Source organism: Haliotis rufescens, unplaced genomic scaffold (genome assembly GCF_023055435.1).
Source record: "Haliotis rufescens isolate VD_foot unplaced genomic scaffold, xgHalRufe1.0.p SCAF_23, whole genome shotgun sequence".
Classification (NCBI taxonomy): Eukaryota; Metazoa; Mollusca; class Gastropoda; order Lepetellida; family Haliotidae; genus Haliotis; species Haliotis rufescens.
In genome coordinates, this window is record NW_025963924.1 from 11024436 (window position 1) to 11036654 (window position 12219).

The following is a 12219-nucleotide window of genomic DNA, read 5'->3' on the forward strand; positions in this document are numbered from 1 at the left end:
ACCACGTGGCAGCTGTTGTAGAAATGGTGGGAGAGTCGGACGAAGAATGTTACGTCTATGTTACGCTGAGCTGTCAAATTTCCGTCAACGATGACCAGTGATGTCCTCTCCTGCCCACAAATTCCTCCCTACACCATAACACCCCCTCTACCATACGGCACGACCTTCTGAACGCAACATGCCGCCGTTCGTGCCCTCATTCGGCAGTAAACACGCTGTCCTTCCATCAGCTTTGAAGAGACAGAACCGGCTTGCCAGTCACGTCACTGCCAACGACGTACAGCCCGGGACCATCCCAATCTCTCACGACGATGTTGCGCTGTCAATAAATGTCCTCTAGTCTCTAAGCCCTAATTCCTTGGGCCCTGAGTCGCCTGGCCACTGTCTATCGACTAATTACATGTCCTAAGGCATTCGTCTCTGATGACGTCAGTGTCCGGAATCGATTCCGGAGATGCAAAGTACGCAAGTACCGGTCTTTATTGGGGGTAGTTACCTACCCTGTGTCTGCCCTGTCTTTTTGTGACGTTGCATCAAAATAGTTACAAAAACACGGGAGCAACCCAAAGTTCCAGTAATGTTGGTGTGGGTGGCTACCATCTGCATCATACCAAGGGCCCGCTCGCGTTGATCGGGTATCAGTCGCGGCATTTCCTGGGGGTGGGGGGGAGGGTGGGGGGGGTGGGGTGGGGTTGGGGGGGGGGGGGGGGGGTAGTTTGGGCGTGTATGACATTCTGCATAGAGCATTGTAGTGTTTGGACGATGTGTTTTCCTCATCTAGGTTGAACTTGTCTTTTTTAATTTTTGCATTTACATGTTTAAAGTGGTAAAGTTTCTTTTGGCCGTGTCATTCGGGGGCCGTCACTCCTTAACATTGCAAACTGCTGGTCCCATTTTGGGTTTTTGCCACCGTCAAAAATATAGTTTGATGAATATGTAACTGAATAGCATATTTAATAGCCAATATATCATATATACTGAACCAAATTAAAAACTTCACAATCCTAAAATTTTAACATTTTGACCAGTTATCATTGTGGGTCCTTATTGTGTATTTAAACAGTAATGGCCACATATTGTCTTCAGATAACACCCGTTTTTGTGCAGGTGAATCGATCAAAATCATGTGCACAGCACTATAGTGGCAAAAGTGGTTTTTCACGTGCAACTGGTCACGTGGCCATAATACCGCACGTGTTTCCAACCATACTTGTTAGCAGTCATTAACAAAAAAAAAGAAAAACACAAGAAAACAAAAGTCTTTACGGCCATTTGTCATGCCACGCCTTTCAAATGTGCAACGTGAACGTGCCATCGGCATGTTGCAGACGGGAACGCCCGTAGCTGAAGTCGCAAGGACGATGGGTTGTAGTCGACGGACTGTTCATGATTTACAGACGCGTCTACAGCAAACGGGTACCACCGCTGATCGCCTTCGGCCAGGACGACCACGTGTGACGTCACATGCAGAGGATCGTCAGATTGTCTTACGTCACCTCCGTAACCGATTTTTGACGGCTACATGAACCAGAAATGAACTGTCTAGGGGTAGACTGAGTGCGCAAACTGTTCGAAACCTTCAAGCACGACGGCAATACTGCGGGCCGATTCTGACTCAATTACACAGACGTCAACGACAATTGTGGGCACAGCGACACTTACGATGGACTCAGAGGATTGGAATCAAGTCGTCTTCAGTGATGAATCCCGATTTAATCTTCGATTTGCTGATGGTAGGGCGAGGGTGTGGAGGCGCCGTCATGAACGTTACGCCCAGTGTTGTGTACAGGAAGTTGACATAATTTCGAGGCGGAAGTGTCATGGTGTGGGGTGCTTTCTGTGGCAATGCACGTTCCAGGCTTCTTGTCATCCGTGGCAACCTCAACGCTGCTTCTTACCGCGACCAGGTACTGGCACCAGAACTTCTGCCTTTCATGGCAGCACAGGGACCCGGTTTGATCTTCCAACACGACAATGCCAGACCCCACACAGCAATTTTGACAAGGAATTTCCTTCAGAATGCGGGAGTCAACGTCATGGACTGGCCGTCAAGGTCTCCCGACCTCAATCCCATCGAACACGTCTGGGATTCTCTTGGCAGAAGTCTGCGCACTCTCCAGAACTAACCACAGAATTTGCAAGATCTTGGCACCATTTTGCAGCAACAATGGCGTCGTCTTCCCAATCATGTGTTCACAAGCATCACAAGGTCCATGCGGAGGCGTTGTGTGGCAGTTGTCAACGCACATGGTGGCCATATACGCTACTGAACTTGTGTGCCATCAGATTCTCGTGCTTGGGACTTATGATTTAAACTGTTGATGTTATTACCGAATACTGTAGGTGCTTGGAACAAATTATGGTTAACACCGTAAATTAAAATCATTCTTTGGACATTAATGATTAAAAGTTACCTTCTATGATACATTTGTCCGTTGTATATCATATATGGGATTACTTTTTAAAATGTGAAGTTTTTAATCTAACTCAGTATATATCACCCTGTCACTTATAAAACAAAATATGCACTTCTCTCATGAAGTTCATGCATATTGATTATATCTATATGTTGTGTTCTATAGTGATTATTAAGCAACAAATAAGTTGGAAGGTTTTTCGTTGTCGATCCATCCATCCCCATTCCACTCCCCAACCCAAACCAGTGCCACACCGGTCCAGCATTCCAAGAGACGGTGCTTGAGGACAAGCTGAAGCGATATCACTGATAACAGTCAGAAGGAGGTAAGAAAGCCCGAAGTGATGCAGGTCTTAGAAGTTCACCACATTGGTGAAACCCACAAGCACGGGTATGGTGCTGACAAACCTAGAAACATCCCCAGGGCAAATCTGGAATTCGAACCCCCGATCATAGGTTTCTGGTGCGCCTGAGAGACGCAACAGCGAAATACAGCGACCGGGTCTCTCGAGTCCTCACATAGCGGAGAAGAATATCATAACTGGATGATTACTCATAAAATTATATTTCTAGAATAGCGATGATTGAATATACATATTTACAAGTTTCCTGGAGGTCTGTTGTCTTTAGTTGGAGTGAATGTGTAAAATGTCTGCATCTTACATGTGAATTCCGGCTGTCGCGTGCTGGCAATGCTTCTCGCCAGGCATTAAGAGATAATTTACTCTGTTTTCAATGACGTTTTATGATCCTGCTGGCAAATGTCAGCAAGCACGTTAATCACCAACAACCTGATTTACATAGACAGAAATATAACACTTAAATGAGAAACGGTGTTTCTTCACACGAGCTATTTGGAAACCATAATGTTTGAAAGAAGCTGAACTCTGTACGTCATTGGCCCATGTTGTATGTGTATTGCGTGTTGAGATGTGTTCACCACCGATTAGCATCACGTGGGAACGCCGAGGTTCCTCTTACTGTCTGTCATCTGCATCCCAACACACCTTCACACCTTCAGGTACACGCCGTGATTCACACCTGCATTGGTGATGGACGAGACGAATTGTGATGAGTTATTTCTTAAAGGGTACGGTTCGATAATGATACCGGGGGCACTTGGGGGGGGGGGGGGGGGGGGGATTCGCTGTGCAGAGTTGCGTCCCTTAGACACGCCAGAAACCTATGATTGTTGGTTCGAATCCCGGTTCGCCCCGATTATGTTTCCAGGTTTGTCAGCACCATACCCGTGCTCGTGGGTTTCACCGAAGTGGTAAACGTCTGAGACCTGCATCACTTCGAGCTTTCCTCCCACATTTAGCTGGCACGCCGTGATATAACTGGGATACTGTTAAAAGCGACGTAAAACCCAACTCACTCACTTACTTAATGATACCAGCATGAGACTCGCTATAATAATATTGTGTATGCAGTATTATAGGTATCAACTGCATCGTGTTGTTTAAGTGTTTTGTTCGTTGTTTGTTTGTTATTTAACGTCGCACTCAGCTTTATTCCATCTGTATGAAGGTGGTCTATAAATAAACGAGTCTGGACCAAAAAATCCAGTGATTAGTATCACGAGCATGGCAATTGGGATACGATGACAAGCTTCAGAAGCCCATGCTTGCCGTAAAAGGCGACTATGCTTGTCGAAAGAGGAGACTAACGGGATCGGGAGGTCAGGTTCGCTGACTTGGTTGATGCATGTCATCGTATCGATGCGCATTATGTCAATCACTAGATTGTCTGGACTCGATTATTTATAGACCGCCGTCATATAGCTGGAATATTGCTGAGTGCGGCGTTAAACAACCAAAAATAAAACTAAAAAGCATCTGTCAAGTCAGAGAAGCTGACCACCCGATTCCATTGGATGCATTAACCCGGGTGTATCAATACCGCATGCTTCGGATCTCCAAAGACGTTAAAAAATGGTACTTGTTGTTACCCTGCCTGGAGCTCGGCATTAAGGGGATAAAGCAAAAACTTGTTCACTGGGAATCGGTAAACTGTGTCCGAGTGGGACATTCATATTCAATGGCGGCATGGTGTCTCAGTGGACGAACTCTATTAAACCGGCATTAGCCCGGACTAGTACAAGTAGCCACACACGCAGGTACATGCGCGTCGCTTTATAAGTGCAACAATCTTGAAAGCGACGTTAAACCGATTTCACCTCACCTCACCGCATGCTTGGCCAAGCACATCTTTTAAAAACATAGTTTCCTATCTGAAAAAAAGTCGTTCCACCCAATAAGCACTTAAATCCTTCCTCTTTGAAAACAGTTGCGAGGTTCGACCCTGATGGAATTTCGATTAATTTCAAGTAGAAACGAACGACCAGGCATCGATAATTCAAGACGGTGGTCTTTGGTCACGTGGCGTGAAACACGTGAGTTGACCTCTCCGCGACCCCTATGATGTGTGAACAGGATATGCACGTGCGGTAGACAAACACTCACGTGATGCACGTCGATCCACGGAGTTTGTCCAGAAGGGTCGACAGGCCTTTGATGACCACTTCGTGTCCAGAAGCCCTGCTGCTCTCTATGGTGCAAGTTGTTAACAAGTGGGACTGTTTACATTCCCTGTAGAACATGTTTGAGCTATAGATCCGACAACAAATCAGTATTGAAAGTAGGCGTCGTCTTCTAACGTGGACCTACCTGTAGGAGACAGTAGTGTCATGGTTGAAGTATTTTACCAGCTGTTGGCTTTTCGCACTGGCTGTCCCTACATCAAATATATGTCACAGTCAATATGTAAAAAATACTGTAATTTTCAATTAGGCAATTTATAAAAGGTGTCCATTTATTTTATCATGATAACGAATTTCAATCTTTTTTTTATGTTTATTTTATTTCATCATGATGATATCGAATCAAAACTCATCACCATGACTGAAAATAAGACGGTTAAAAGAAAACGAAAGTCAGTGTATATTAATATATATTTTGGCTTCTTATCCTGTCATAATCATCTTTAGCACTTTTGAACATCTTATCAAGTTTTAGTCAATCTTTTAAATAAGTGGACAGACTTTTTAGTAAAACTTTGTAAAATTACTGAAATATCAAGGCATTTTATAAATTGCCTATTTTACACATTGACTGTAACATATTAGTCTGTCTTACAGACCCTGATACAAATATATATCAAATACAGCCCATGCAAGTCTATAATGTTTGGCAAGTCTAGATTACTGCAGAAAATGAAGAGAGTCACTGGGCTCCCTTTTATCATATTTTTATTAAGGTAACTGAACAACTGTTTTTTTCTGTACGATATGTTCATTTCAGAGACTAGATGTTAGTCTATGTAACAAATGTAAGGGTAAAACTACAGGCAATGTTTATCGGGCATCGGTGCGTCACTTTAAATCTCGTGTGCTAGTCTTTGTTGCCAATAGAAAATATTGTTATATTTCCCGTATCATGTGAAGCAGGCCCTGCTGTCAATGTTTGACAACTGACATTGTATTACAGAGCCGAGTTCACTGTGTGTCGGGGGCACGGTGGGCCCAGTCGTCTAAGGCCCCAGAAACCTATGATTGTGGGTTCGAATCCCGGTTCGCCCCGATTATGTTTCTAGGTTTGTCAGCACCCGTGGGTTTCACCGAAGTGGTAAACGTCCGAGGCCTGCATCACTTCGGGCTTTCCTCCCACATTAAGCTGACACGCCGCGATATAACTGGAATACTGTTAAAAGCCAACTTAAGCGTTAAACCCAACTCACTCAATATGTGCCCAGGTGGTTGTTGGTATTCTTGGTGGGGAATAAATACAAAAGTGTTCCTCCATCCTCATCATGTTTTTTTCAATAAGAAATTCACCCGTGAAGATCCGGGATAGAATAGGTCTTAAGCAACCCATGCTTGCCGTAAAAGGCGACTATGCTTGTCGTAAGAGGCGACTAACGGGATCGGGTTGTCAGACTTGCTTGTTGCATGTCATCGTATCCCAAATGCTTGGATTGATGCTCATGATGCCAATCACTGGATTGTCTAGTCCAGACGTGATTATTTACAAAGCGCCGTCATATAGCTGGAATGTTGCTGAGTGCAGCGTTAAACAACAAACAAACATACAAACAATAAGAAATTACCTAGTACTCACTTTTGAGAAAAATGAGCATGAGAAACATGCATTTGTAATGCAGCCTTACACTTGGTCAAGCATCTCAACACGACGTTAAGAACATAACCCTCGGTAAAATAGGGTAAACATGTAGACCAGGCTGTAGACCTTGGCGTTGTTTCATCATAACCCATATCGTTCTCCATCAGTTGTAGACGTGGGCGTTGTTTCATCATAACCCATATCGTTGTCCATCAGTTGTAGACGTGGACGTTGTTTCATCATGAACCATATCATGAACCATATGGTTGTCCATCAGCCGTAGACGTGGACGTTGTTTCATCATAAACCATATCGTTGTCCATCAGTTGTAGACGTGGACGTTGTTTCATCATGAACCATTTCGTTGTCCATCAGTTGTAGACGTGAGCGTGGTTTCATCATGAACCATATCGTTGTCCATCAGTTGTAGACGTGGACGTTGTTTCATCATGAACCATATCGTTGTCCATCAGTTGTAGACGTGGACGTTGTTTCATCATGAACCATATCGTTGTCCATCAGCCGTAGACGTGGACGTTGTTTCATCACGAACCATATGGTTGTCCATCAGTTGTAGGCCTTGGCGTTGTTTCATCATGAACCATATCGTTGTCCATCAGCCGTAGACGTGGACGTTGTTTCATCATAAACCATATCGTTGTCCATCAGTTGTAGACGTGGACGTTGTTTCATCATGAACCATATCGTTGTCCATCAGTTGTAGACGTGAGCGTGGTTTCATCATGAACCATATTGTTGTCCATCAGTTGTAGACGTGGACGTTGTTTCATCATCAACCATATCGTTGTCCATCAGTTGTAGACGTGGACGTTGTTTCATCATGAACCATATCATAACCCATATCGTTGTCCATCAGTTGTAGACGTGGGCGTTGTTTCATCATAAACCATATCATGAACCATATCGTTGTCCATCAGCCGTAGACGTGGACGTTGTTTCATCATGAACCATATGGTTGTCCATCAGTTGTAGGCCTTGGCGTTGTTTCATCATGAACCATATCGTTGTCCATCAGCCGTAGACGTGGGCGTTGTTTCATCATGAACCATATCGTTGTCCATCAGCCGTAGACGTGGGCGTTGTTTCATCATAACCCATATCGTTCTCCATCAGTTGTAGACGTGGGCGTTGTTTCATCATGAACCATATCGTTGTCCATCAGTTGTAGACGTGGACGTTGTTTCATCATGAACCATATCATGAACCATATCGTTGTCCATCAGCCGTAGACGTGGACGTTGTTTCATCATAAACCATATCGTTGTCCATCAGTTGTAGACGTGGACGTTGTTTCATCATGAACCATATCGTTGTCCATCAGTTGTAGACGTGAGCGTGGTTTCATCATGAACCATATCGTTGTCCATCAGTTGTAGACGTGGACGTTGTTTCATCATGAACCATATCGTTGTCCATCAGTTGTAGACGTGGGCGTTGTTTCATCATGAACCATATCATGAACCATATCGTTGTCCATCAGTTGTAGGCCTTGGCGTTGTTTCATCATGAACCATATCGTTGTCCATCAGTTGTAGACGTGGACGTTGTTTCATCATGAACCATATCGTTGTCCATCAGTTGTAGACGTGGACGTTGTTTCATCATGAACCATATCGTTGTCCATCAGCCGTAGACGTGGACGTTGTTTCATCACGAACCATATGGTTGTCCATCAGTTGTAGGCCTTGGCGTTGTTTCATCATGAACCATATCGTTGTCCATCAGTTGTAGACGTGGGCGTTGTTTCATCATAAACCATATCGTTGTCCATCAGTTGTAGACGTGAGCGTTGTTTCATCATAACCCATATCGTTGTCCATCAGTTGTAGACGTGGGCGTGGTTTCATCATGAACCATATCGTTGTCCATCAGTTGTAGACGTGGGCGTGGTTTCATCATAAACCATATCGTTGTCCATCAGTTGTAGACGTGGGCGTTGTTTCATCATAAACCATATCGTTGTCCATCAGTTGTAGACGTGGGCGTTGTTTCATCATAACCCATATCGTTGTCCATCAGTTGTAGACGTGGGCGTGGTTTCATCATGAACCATATCGTTGTCCATCAGCTGTAGACGTGGGCGTTGTTTCATCATGAACCATATCGTTGTCCATCAGTTGTAGACGTGGGCGTTGTTTCATCATGAACCATATCGTTGTCCATCAGTTGTAGACGTGGGCGTTGTTTCATCATGAACCATATCGTTGTCCATCAGTTGTAGACGTGGGCGTTGTTTCATCACGAACCATATCGTTGTCCATCAGTTGTAGACGTGAGCGTTGTTTCATCATAACCCATATCATTGTCCATCAGTTGTAGACGTGGGCGTTGTTTCATCATGAACCATATCGTTGTCCATCAGCTGTAGACGTGGGCGTTGTTTCATCATGAACCATATCGTTGTCCATCAGTTGTAGGCCTTGGCGTTGTTTCATCATAAACCATATCGTTGTCCATCAGTTGTAGACGTGAGCGTGGTTTCATCATGAACCATATCGTTGTCCATCAGCCGTAGACGTGGGCTTCGTGTCGTCAGAAACCCTACGCCATAATCGAGACGTTGCAGACGTTGGTGTTTTCAATTGTATTCAGATTTTAACAGTTGGGTCTTCTCATTTAAAGATTTGGTGTTAAAAAGCCAAACAATTTGAACTTTTACGCGAACTGCCGGCTACCTCGGAGATAGTTTCATCAGTTATATAAGATCAGCTACCACCCTCTTTCTGCCAACCGTGATCAATATGACGTCATTGCCAGGCGCGATCTGGTTAAGCCAATTTGATCTTTCCTTTCAAATGCCTGTGTAAATCATTGTTTTGACAACAGTAAGAAGTAGGTGTCAGGATAATTTAATCATCCCCCCATAACGAAGATGGAATGATGTACATAAAGACTCGTATTGGCAGGCTGTCTGCAGCATCAGTAACGACAACCGACAACACAACGACTACCTGATTAGTGAGATGAACGTGCAGATCTTGAGTTCAACGATTAGTGCAAGGGAAGCACAGTAGATTTGTCTGTTAGAAAACTCAATGGTTGGCTGCAATGGTAAATACGCGAGCCCATATCGGGACAGCGCATTTAAGGTATAAGAAGTTAATTGCCTCCCGTGTTGACTGCTGTTAGAAAGATGGGCCAATTATTACAATAAAAAGTTTGGTTGAAGTTGTATGTCCCTTGGTGATGGTGCGGGTACTTCATCTTATAGTATTTCTTTGATTGGGATTCAATCTGGAATTGAACGGCATTGTGAATAATGAGGTATATGTCTCCCTTTCTACTGACAGTGTTATGGATAATGATTGCCTGAATGTTGAAGGATATATTGAGGGAAGTGGTAATATCATGCTCGCTCCCATCACTCACGCGAGTCACGTGACTCACCAGAAGACTCCAACGAACGCTGGACGTTAATAATCAGACAGGTGTTAATGCATTGGTTGAACATTTCTGATTGAGCTTTATGATATATATCCAAACGCTTTGAAGAATACGTTCTTATTATCGCTTTTAATATAAAACGTCAACGCCAGAGAATAATCTCGATTATCCGTCGGCACAGATTCCATTAGGCGTAAAAAGCAAAATTGCGGTGAAAATTATATGAATGGATCACTGAAAATCAGTGAGGACGTGTCCGCGAAAAGGGTAAGCGTTCCATACTTTATTGAAATATGCATCTCTGAGGACTATTTCAGAGTATTTCCCTCAGTTTTATCTGTTTTAGTTGGGTCATGTCGAGATCCGGTCCTGGTTGGGTCATGTCTCAGTCCGGTCCTGGTTGAGTTATGTCTCAGTCCAGTACTGGTTGGGTCATGTCTCAGTCCGGTCCTGGTTGGGTCATGTCTCTCTCCGGTCCTGGTTGAGTCATGTCTCAGTCCGGTCCAAGTTGGGTCATGTCTCAGTCTGGTCCTGGTTGAGTCATGTCGAGGTCCGGTCCTGGTTGAGTTATGTCTCAGTCCGGTACTGGTTAGGTCATGTCTCAGTCCGGTCCTGGTTGGGTCATGTCTCTCTCCGGTCCTGGTTGAGTCATGTCTCAGTCCGGTCCAAGTTGGGTCATGTCTCAGTCTGGTCCTGGTTGAGTCATGTCTCAGTCCGGTCCTAGGTGGGTCATGTCTCAGTCTGGTACTGGTTGGGTCATGTCGAGGTCCGGTCCTGGTTGGGTCATGTCTCAGTCCGGTCCTGGTTGGGTCATGGCCCACTCCGGTCCTGGTTGGGTCATGTCTCAGTCCAATATGTTCCACGTCATTCACCGCATAGCTTTTCAATTACATCATTGTTGGATTGACAACATGAGAAACAACAGAAGACTACACCTTAGGACTAGACGGTTTGGAGGCAGGGTGCGGCTGTAACGGGGGGTGGCTTTTGGCGAGACTGAGGGTGTGGCTGTGGCTAAACAGGCAATATTGGTCACCGTTTCAAGGTAATGTAATGTATACTGATATCAATAAATTGTGATTCCGTGGCATTTGAAAACGAAAAGAAATTGCCCACGCCCAATAACATACAACTGTTTCCTGATTGGCTGATAATAGAATGGGCGGGGCTTGTTTTCCATTATGTCCTGAACGACGCCCACTGATTCGTGTTGTAGTCTACAATAAGCGGTCACTGAATTTATTATCGTAACATATTGTTTTTCCACACGGTTTTGCTTTTATGTAGCTAAGAAGCGCGCACATGTCACAAATCAAATGAAGTTAAGCAATGCTGGTGGCGGAGAGGTGTTGGATGGGTGAAAGTGTTCGGCAACTTGACACTTGAGAGTTTCATGGGATTCGGTCCTGACCAACACTGAAACAGGTGTTACATGTGTTGTCTCCAAAGGAAAGTGACTTGTCAGTGGGCATTTGATTGCCATGGTTGCGTTAAAAAAATATCTGTTGTGTACTCATGGTTTTCTTCCTATATTAATAAAACAAACAGCCGCAACAAAGAGTGGAAGTAGCTTGTTTACAGAGTTTTAGCAGAGGTCAGTCAGATACCCTTGGAAAAGCAACGTTTTTCGAAATATTCCTCTGTTCGCCAAGCAGTGAATGGGTACCCGGTAGGATGAAGTGGTAATGTGGCTGTAAACATATTATCTCATAAGCCTGCTTGGGTTGTATACTCCCCGGGGAGTTGAAAATTAAATTCGCGTGCACACGGATCCACTGCCTAGGGTAATTATAATGTAGCTACACGAGCATTCACTTGGGAATGGAATATGGCGCATTAGAAGTGGACCTATTATAACGTAAAAAACCAGTGTGCACACTTTGCGTAAATACTCAACTCGGAATTACACAGTATGCACGCCGGTATTTAAGTTTATACCTCTACAAACGCAAAGAAATATTGACGTCAGGTCTTAAATATTCCCAGCTGACGTCCCCGTGGAGAGTGCCCTGACACAGCTACAACGTCTAGGTTTCATGGAAGATTGCCAATTTCCGGTAACTCCAAATATTACCATATTCACTTTGGCGTCACCGGAACAACCTTGGACATGCTTGTCGGAGAAGTTCCTGTCATCCAATCGATGCCAAATGATCGACTTATCCGATTAGTGTTACGTAAGGACAATCAGCCCATCTATAAGCCGAGTAATTGGTGAGGCACTAAAACCGATATTGAAGATTATGATATTCCATTTGGGCGTCTCTTCCCACCCCG